Source organism: Frankliniella occidentalis, unplaced genomic scaffold (assembly GCF_000697945.3).
Source record: "Frankliniella occidentalis isolate FOCC.00 unplaced genomic scaffold, Focc_3.1 Scaffold59, whole genome shotgun sequence".
In the NCBI taxonomy this organism is placed as follows: Eukaryota; Metazoa; Arthropoda; class Insecta; order Thysanoptera; family Thripidae; genus Frankliniella; species Frankliniella occidentalis.
Genome location: NW_026267189.1, coordinates 167,327 through 174,784, shown reverse-complemented (window position 1 = coordinate 174,784; position 7,458 = coordinate 167,327). Strand labels below are relative to the sequence as shown.

At 48.5% G+C, this 7,458-nt stretch overlaps 1 long non-coding RNA gene across 1 annotated transcript in view; it reads left to right on the top strand.

Annotated features, from left to right (window-relative positions):
- LOC113211387 (uncharacterized) overlaps positions 1–7,458 on the top strand; it is a 213,603-nt gene that overhangs the window by 79,395 nt on the left and 126,750 nt on the right. Inside the window, exon 3 of the long non-coding RNA XR_008011193.1 lies at positions 555–597. This is a non-coding gene — a long non-coding RNA (uncharacterized LOC113211387). The remainder of the gene's footprint in view (positions 1–554; positions 598–7,458) is intronic.

Sequence of the window (7,458 nt, the reverse complement as noted above, 5' to 3'; positions counted from 1 at the left end):
TTGTATGAAGTAATGATTTGCCTGCATCAGTAAGGTAGACCTCGACTGATTTAGGTAAGGATGGAGCTCTTACAGCTAATTTTTGACTGGCACAGCCAATGATTGATTAGAGTAGACAATATAGTGGTTACAGAAGTTTATGTGCTTGTCTGTCCAGATACCAGTCAATATATTAGCTGGCTCAGCGAATCTTTTTTTTCCGTGTACTTCAAGTTAGTAGCAAAGTGTTCCATATAGCAGTTAGTACACTTGCAAATGTTCATACCGGTAACTGTGCACTTGTGTGCACAGTTCCTCTGTTGAACACTCCCCTTACATTAAACGGCCGATCTAGAGAAGTGTTCAACAGATAAGTTGCACACTTACAAGTGCAAAATAACCTAGTTTGACACTTGCAAGTGCAGTACTACTGAGCTGAACATTTCCATTTATTCAACTCGCGGTTGCACACTTAGACTTGTTGAGCAGTTGACGCCAACTAAAATTGCTCCATATTTTCTGAAATAATTTGAATGAAGAAATGAACCGAATGACAATTTCTCATTCACTTACAGGTGTCGCTGGCTAGCCGGTGCCTTCTCTAGAACCCAACGTTTGGTGAGTAGTAAAAGGCGTTTCGTCTTTCTTTTTCCTTCAGCTCTTAAAATTATTATCGTAGTTCTACTTTAGTTACTACGTACTCTACTTCATTTTTTTAAACAGTATTTTATTTGCTGTTTGGGCGCCATGGCGTAGCCCCGTCTCCATACCGTGAGTTGCCTTGTGTGTAAGCCTCGTTTGAGGCCTCCTGCTCCTGGCAGCAGGTGGAAGGGACACATGCTAGAGACGTCGTCATGAACACTCCTGTCCTGTATCTCTCTCTCGCCCCCTCCCCTGTCCCATGTCCCTCCCTTTTCCCCTTGTCTCTCCCTGTGTCTGCCCCTGCCTTTCACGCTATATCCGGTTGGACAAATGGGCCGCTCCGACGCAGCAGTGAATGCCGCACGATATGGTTGTATAGCAGAGCGTAGGGAGAGAAATAAAAGTCGTAGAGAGAAGAAACGCCGGGCATGCTTTGCAGAGCGTCACGGCGGCCCCTCAGGGCGTCCAATGTTGGGGGCGAGTCGAGCTGCTCTGTGAGCAGCCTGTCACCGACATCCAAAGGAGGAAATTGGGCAGGAGAGAGACACACACAGGCAGGAGGGGAGGTTGGGTGATCACCCCTTCCACTCCATGCGATGTGCAGAAACCCCTATAAGAGGTAAGCGGGTGCATATGAAATAAAATGAAAAAAAACATGCAAACGTAAGGAAAATTTTGCCCTAAGATAGAAGGTAAACATGTCGATTTCTAGTTTCAAAACGGATGAGGTTCTATAGGGTCGAGAAAATTTAACTGCGATGATACACCATACACAGAACCAACGTGCATAGAAATGATATCTGTAACGATGTAAATCTTTTCAACGAGTCATACATAATTCTGCAAGTAAGAAATTGTACTTACGCTATGTACCAAGTTGCTGATCATCCTCGTACCTTCTGTAGTTATACTTTACCGCATTCCTGCGAGGTATAGATTGCTTACTCGCTTGAACCACAAGGGGTCATCCATGAGGTCCACAGGTCCGTAATCCAACGTTACGAAACTACCAAAGTAAGCCGTGATGCGACCTCTCATAGCGCCTAATAGGTAGGCAACATCTCGCATGCAATGCACGCCTGCTCTGCAGGGTGGCCTACCCGGAGTCTCGCAGGCGTCGAACTCCCACAATTTGTCGAATGAGGTCCGCATTCTACTGTGTTAAGAGTGTAGCATGCGGGAGTCTACGGGACATTTATCCCGTGTTTGTGTGTGTGTGTGTGTGTGTGTGTGTGTGTGTGTGTGTTTGTGTGCGCTTTCTCGGTGAGTTTTCGTTGGCGAATCAGATAGCGCAGCGCTGGCGCGGCCCTCGGGCGCGCCAGTCCGACCAGGGCCAGGGAGATAGCAAAGGGGTGGTGGTTTCGGGGAAAGAGAGAGGGAGACGCGGGGGGGCACAAGAGGGAGGAAAGAGAGGGAGTTATGTGCTGAAGTCTCGCCGCGCCACGCCCGCTAGGAGGGTCGTTTGGTTTAATGCCTTCTCTAATGATTTCGGCCCTAATGTGTACTTTTAATGCATACATTAATTCCATGCGCGCCCGCTTCCGCAGGCCCCGCGCGCCTGCCAGTCTTTTTTCTCGCTATCTCCCGCCCATTTCTCTCATCCCGCCCCCGTTCTCTCCATATACCCCCCTTTTTTTATCCCCCCCTTTCCTTTGTCTCACGCCTATCCATCTTGCCCACCAGTACCGCCCTCTGTGCTGCAATGAGGGGGGAGGAGGGAGGGGGAGGCGTTTGATACAGGTAATTGGCTATCTGCTTGATAGAAATGTTAGCCCGATAACGCTTTGCTGTTTCCGGAAGAAATATATGGAAAGGCGATCACCAACACTCAATCAACTGCGCTATGTTGAAAATACCATGCGCGATGTTCCTGCAGTTTTCTTGTAAGTAGAATTTGCAAAATCCCTTCCATGCTAATCCAAAAGTACTACCTGTGACTATCTTCATGCGGGGTATTTGTAGTCAGCTCTTTATCATGATTGCCATCATTTTTTTAAAAAAGAGAAATTTTGCCTTGCCTTGTGGATTTTTTTGAAATTCTGTAAAAGGACGTGACTGAGCAGGCATTGAAGCGGATTGTTGTTGGTTTGCGATTCCCAAATTGTGCGTCAGGTTATGTGGGTGTGGGTACTACAGCAGAGCACAGCACTTGCAGCCAGTGCAAGTATGATGTGTGTGCGCTCTGATACAGTCGGTACATTACATCATTAAAGCAGTTCGTTATTTTGCTTTGCCAAAAAAAATACGGGAGGGGGGTAATTTACAGCCAACACGTGAAAATGTTGCGCACTGCGTGAACGTCGACAAAGGGGCGACAATCATTTTGTCTTAATCAACGTAATTTGCATACTAGCGCCCCTGCCGCGATTAAAAAAGCTGACCGGTGGCGAGAGTGAGAGCGAGAGAGAGAGAGAGTGAGAGATAGTTACGATGGGGAAAATCGCTGTCGGCGAAAGGAAAATGAAAAGGGGTAGAAGTAAAGCGAAGCGAGAAATAGAAAGGGGGTGCTTGTGTGAGGAAAAGGGGACGAGGGAGGAGAAAATTGACAGCAGCACATAATATTGGCGCCCTTGAATATGCAGACGTCGAGGGGCCGTCATCCCCTCTGTGCGCCCCGACCACCCACTCCCTCGCCTGTCTTGGCCGCACTGGCCGGAGCCCCACCCCCTTGACGGTCATGGCGCCGAGGCAGCCCCTCCTCATCGGGGGCCGCTCGGACCCGCCGCGCACTTCATACCTCTTTTCTATGGCGCGCCGTACATTGTGGACGTGTGTGGACGGTGCGTGGAATTTCATTTCGCCGCTCTTTCTCTCAACAAGACGCCGCCCCCCGGCGTGTCGGTGAAGGGCGGGAACAAAGGCTTTCCACCCCCGGCGGGGCGTGGCGGAGCGTAGCGAACACATACCATCGCAGCCGTTAACCCTCCCCGTGTTTTTCTTGCCATTTTTTCCCTTCCCATCCGCAGAGGGCGTAGAGCCGGGGCTGCCGCCGCAGCCGGCCCCCGGGGCTGGCTCAGGCAGAAGAGCATGAAGAGAGAGGGGAAAGCTCAATTTAATTACATTTCAGAGGACGAGGGTAGATTGTTAAATCCATGACGGTGGGTAGAAAAGATTAGGGTGCAAGGGGTGTGCACAGCAGAATGCGGAAGAGGGTTGGCGGTGCAGCACCGCGGGCCGCTGTAGGGTGAGTGAGAGTGGGGGCTGACTATACCTTAAAAGATGTCTTTCTAGCAAAACCGTGTAAAGAATCATCCGAGTTTTAAGTTATTATTTACCTGTTGGTCAAGTTTAGGTTTGTTTTCATTATTTACACATGCCCGAATGTCAACGGACGTCTCAAATGTTGTTCGACAAGGAGAAATACGCGGTCTTGCTGAAAACGAACGCTGCAAAAAAATGGTGGAGCTCATTTAGTCGTTCTCATTCCCGAAGCAATTTGGCATCACCCCATGCTGTACCTGGTACGCGGTCGACATCATGTTCGGCCAGGCCTTGCCCCGCCGTGCCCACTTAACGTGGCCTTCCCTCCGCTATTTGTTTTTCCTTTTCATGCTTTATTTTTCTTTTATGCTGAAGGGCGGAATATGAAGTCTACATGGAACCGCTTCGCTTCGTGTCGTGTTACAGTGGCGATGAGAATGTGGGGCCCCATCGACACTTTGTGAAGCGAAAACGAGGGTGAGGGAAAGGGGAAACAGGGGGAAAGGGCAGAGTGAGAGATGGTTTACGAAAGAGAGAGAGAGCGAGAGAGCAAACGATAGACTCACTTTTTTCCAATGAAGAATTGAGGAGGCGTTCACCCTGACTTTTTGGTTACATCTGAAAGACATGTCATGTCTACTGTAGTAAAAATCGAAAAGACAAGCGAAAGTAGGAACCCCCTCAGACTTCATCGAACACAGACCCCAATCGTGGTAGACACTGGACTCGCCTGGACCGGTTCTTCTGCTGTACTGATGTTGCCTTCCGGTCGCAGTCACCCGGCCTACCTCATCGATAGCAGGCGATAGCGCTCCCCTGCGGGGCGAACGGCGTCTGAATTATTCTAATCTCTCCCACGGCCGCGTTCGATTACATAATAACGCTTGGAAAGCTTGGCATATTTTTCAGCAAACATGCCCAGCCTTCTCTGTCCCTCTCTTTTGCTCGCTCTCTCGCTCTCTCCCTTCCTGTCTGACTCCCCCTCCCTCGTAGCGACGCCACCCTCCCAGCGGCTGGCGGCGGCGTCCCCTTCTCGCCCGCCTGGTCTGCAACGCCATTTTTTTAAAATTTTATTTCTACAGTCTAACGACGATTTGCTTCTTTTTTTATTCTGTCCGAGTAAGTCGTGCATAACACGGTCTGTTGTTTCCCCGTTGCCATTCGGCGTCCAGAGACGCACACTGGTAAAAGAAATGAATCTGTAGCACCCTGCCCCATTCTAGAGGATTGCCCATTTACTTCGTCTAATCTTGGAGATTGTTTTTGGCGTCGTAGAGTAAAATAGTATGTATACTTTTTTTAGAGATTCTTTTCTGGATGCGGTGTCCTCCTTTTGTACTTGCCCTTCTTTCCGTCTATCTTTTTGCGGGATCACGTGAAGCCCTCGCAATTGTTTCTTTTTTTTTTTTTGTTATTCCAGTCACGCGTCGTTCAGTCGATTACTCAATCAATCAATTAATTCGAACCAACCTGATGGACCGTGAACAGGTGGAGCGGCGATTGTGGTCAGGTCGCGGACCGCGGGACATGCGACCCTGTACAAAAGGGTATGGAAGGGAACTGGAATGGAGAGGGAGAGGGGGGGGGGGGATATGACCTCTGAGGCTGCAGGGTGTGCAGAAGGAAAATTAACGCAAAAGACGATGCGCCTTAAGGAGGAAAAGATACAATGCTCGTTTTACAGTAAAGGATTTATTACCATGTGTGATACTTTAGGCCTTATGTAATCTCTATACCTCTATCTAGTTACGAGGAAAAAATCACTCCATATAAAAGTGTACGTTAGTATAGCCTATCTTAGGCGTAATTTTTGATCATTTATGCAAAGTTCTGTCATTGCGACACTATTACGGCTGATTTTCCCCATAAGTACGCGTTATTACGCTCTTAGTAAGTTAGAAGGTCTTTAGTACAGGCCTGGGTGTACGAGTTCTTCAACTTAAAAAAGGGTTAGTACACCAGAAATCCATATTTTTCCAACAACGAAATTTTGACGTTGCCAACCCAATGTAATTTTAGTTGTAACAGTAAATTTTGTTTGCTCAACGATTCTTTTTCAATCTGACAAATAACATCTTTTTGAATTTGATTAGACAGAAAATTGTTAGATCGAATAAAAATTTTCGTCATCCTAATGAAGGACGTTCCTTTAATTTCTGCCATGAAATTTTCGTTGAGACGTTCCCTGCGGCTGATTTTTGGTGCCAATGATTCAACATGGGAGTGTGACCACGCCGCAGGGAACCTGTTAAGGTAAATGAATGTCTATGACAAGAAGCGAACAATTCACAATGATGAGGTCTACAAAATCTATCCCCCTTCTCCCCCTCTTCTCTCTTTCAGTCCCTCACATTTCGCTTGTGACCTCCAGACATATTCCCAACTGCACCATTAGTTGCCCTTACAGAGTTGGCGCGGTGATCTTCCCTTGGCTATAGTTTTTTTAAATTATTTAGGTGTTGAATTAATGGAATTGATGCTCAGTTCTTTGCCGTGCATTAGCCGTGCCGCGGCCTGCCTACCTATTCCGCACAGCGGGGCGTGAGGTAGGCGCGCATGTGAATGCTGGGGACGGCATGAAAAGAAAAGGGCGTTATTGCACAACGGAACGCCCCGCGCCACGCCTCGCCACGCCCCGCCATGCCCCGCCACGCCCCGCCGGGACAATAAGGCACGCTGGCCACAATAGCGAACGGAACGAGGACAAAAAGACGGATAAGTGAAAATGTGTCCGGCGAGCGGGAGGCGCGGTAGGCCCGCTGTCGGCGAGCCGTTCCGCTGTCTCATTGGCTATGCAGTACGTAGTTGGAATAGGCCGTCACATCTCGTGTATAGCGTGTGACGACTAGGTCACACTCTCTCCTGTGTGGGATGGATGGACAATTTTTCTTTTTACCCCATCGACGATTTTTACCCCCTCTTAATTTACCCCCACATATTTGACACTACTTTTTAAATTTCCAAGTTTGTTTTTCCGGTCAAGTTTCGTCTGCGCTGCCGATAAGTTACTGTGTCTCATCATGTTTCTCTACGATCACGTACTTTGTCCTGCGCCTCGCACAAAGCGCTCCCTGATGACAGGGAGTGCAGCAGTGGCGGCGCGCTGCGACATAACGAAGCAAAAAGTGACACAAGATGGAGAAAAAAGAAAGAAGCGCCGCTCGGCTGGGCTGATTCGGCTCTTTGTTCCTTTTTTATTTCCTTTGCCTCCCCCCCCCTTTTTTCCGAACGTGGGCGTAGCGGCAGCCACACAGTCTGACAATGAAGTTAATTTCTCCGGCTAAACCTTGTACGCGTCTTTTTATTATTCACAAGGATTATCGAAAGGCCCAGCAGCTGCTGGCTTTCCCATTCAGAGGAGGAAACGAACGTGGAACAACAAAAATGGGACTGGGCAACGCGAGATGTGGCCGTTCGGCACGGGCACGGGTACGAAAGTGCAGGAGTCAAGCGCGTTGCTTTTGCGAGAGCGACGCATCGCTTCCAGTTTGGTTCTTATTGGAAGAGCGACGTTTGCTTATTTCGCTCCAAATTTTTTTCATACACTGGTAAAACAAGTGTTTAATTTTGCACGTCAATTGACGTCTAAGTTCAAGTGTGCATTTTCTCGACACTTTGTGGTGTCTAACTATGGTA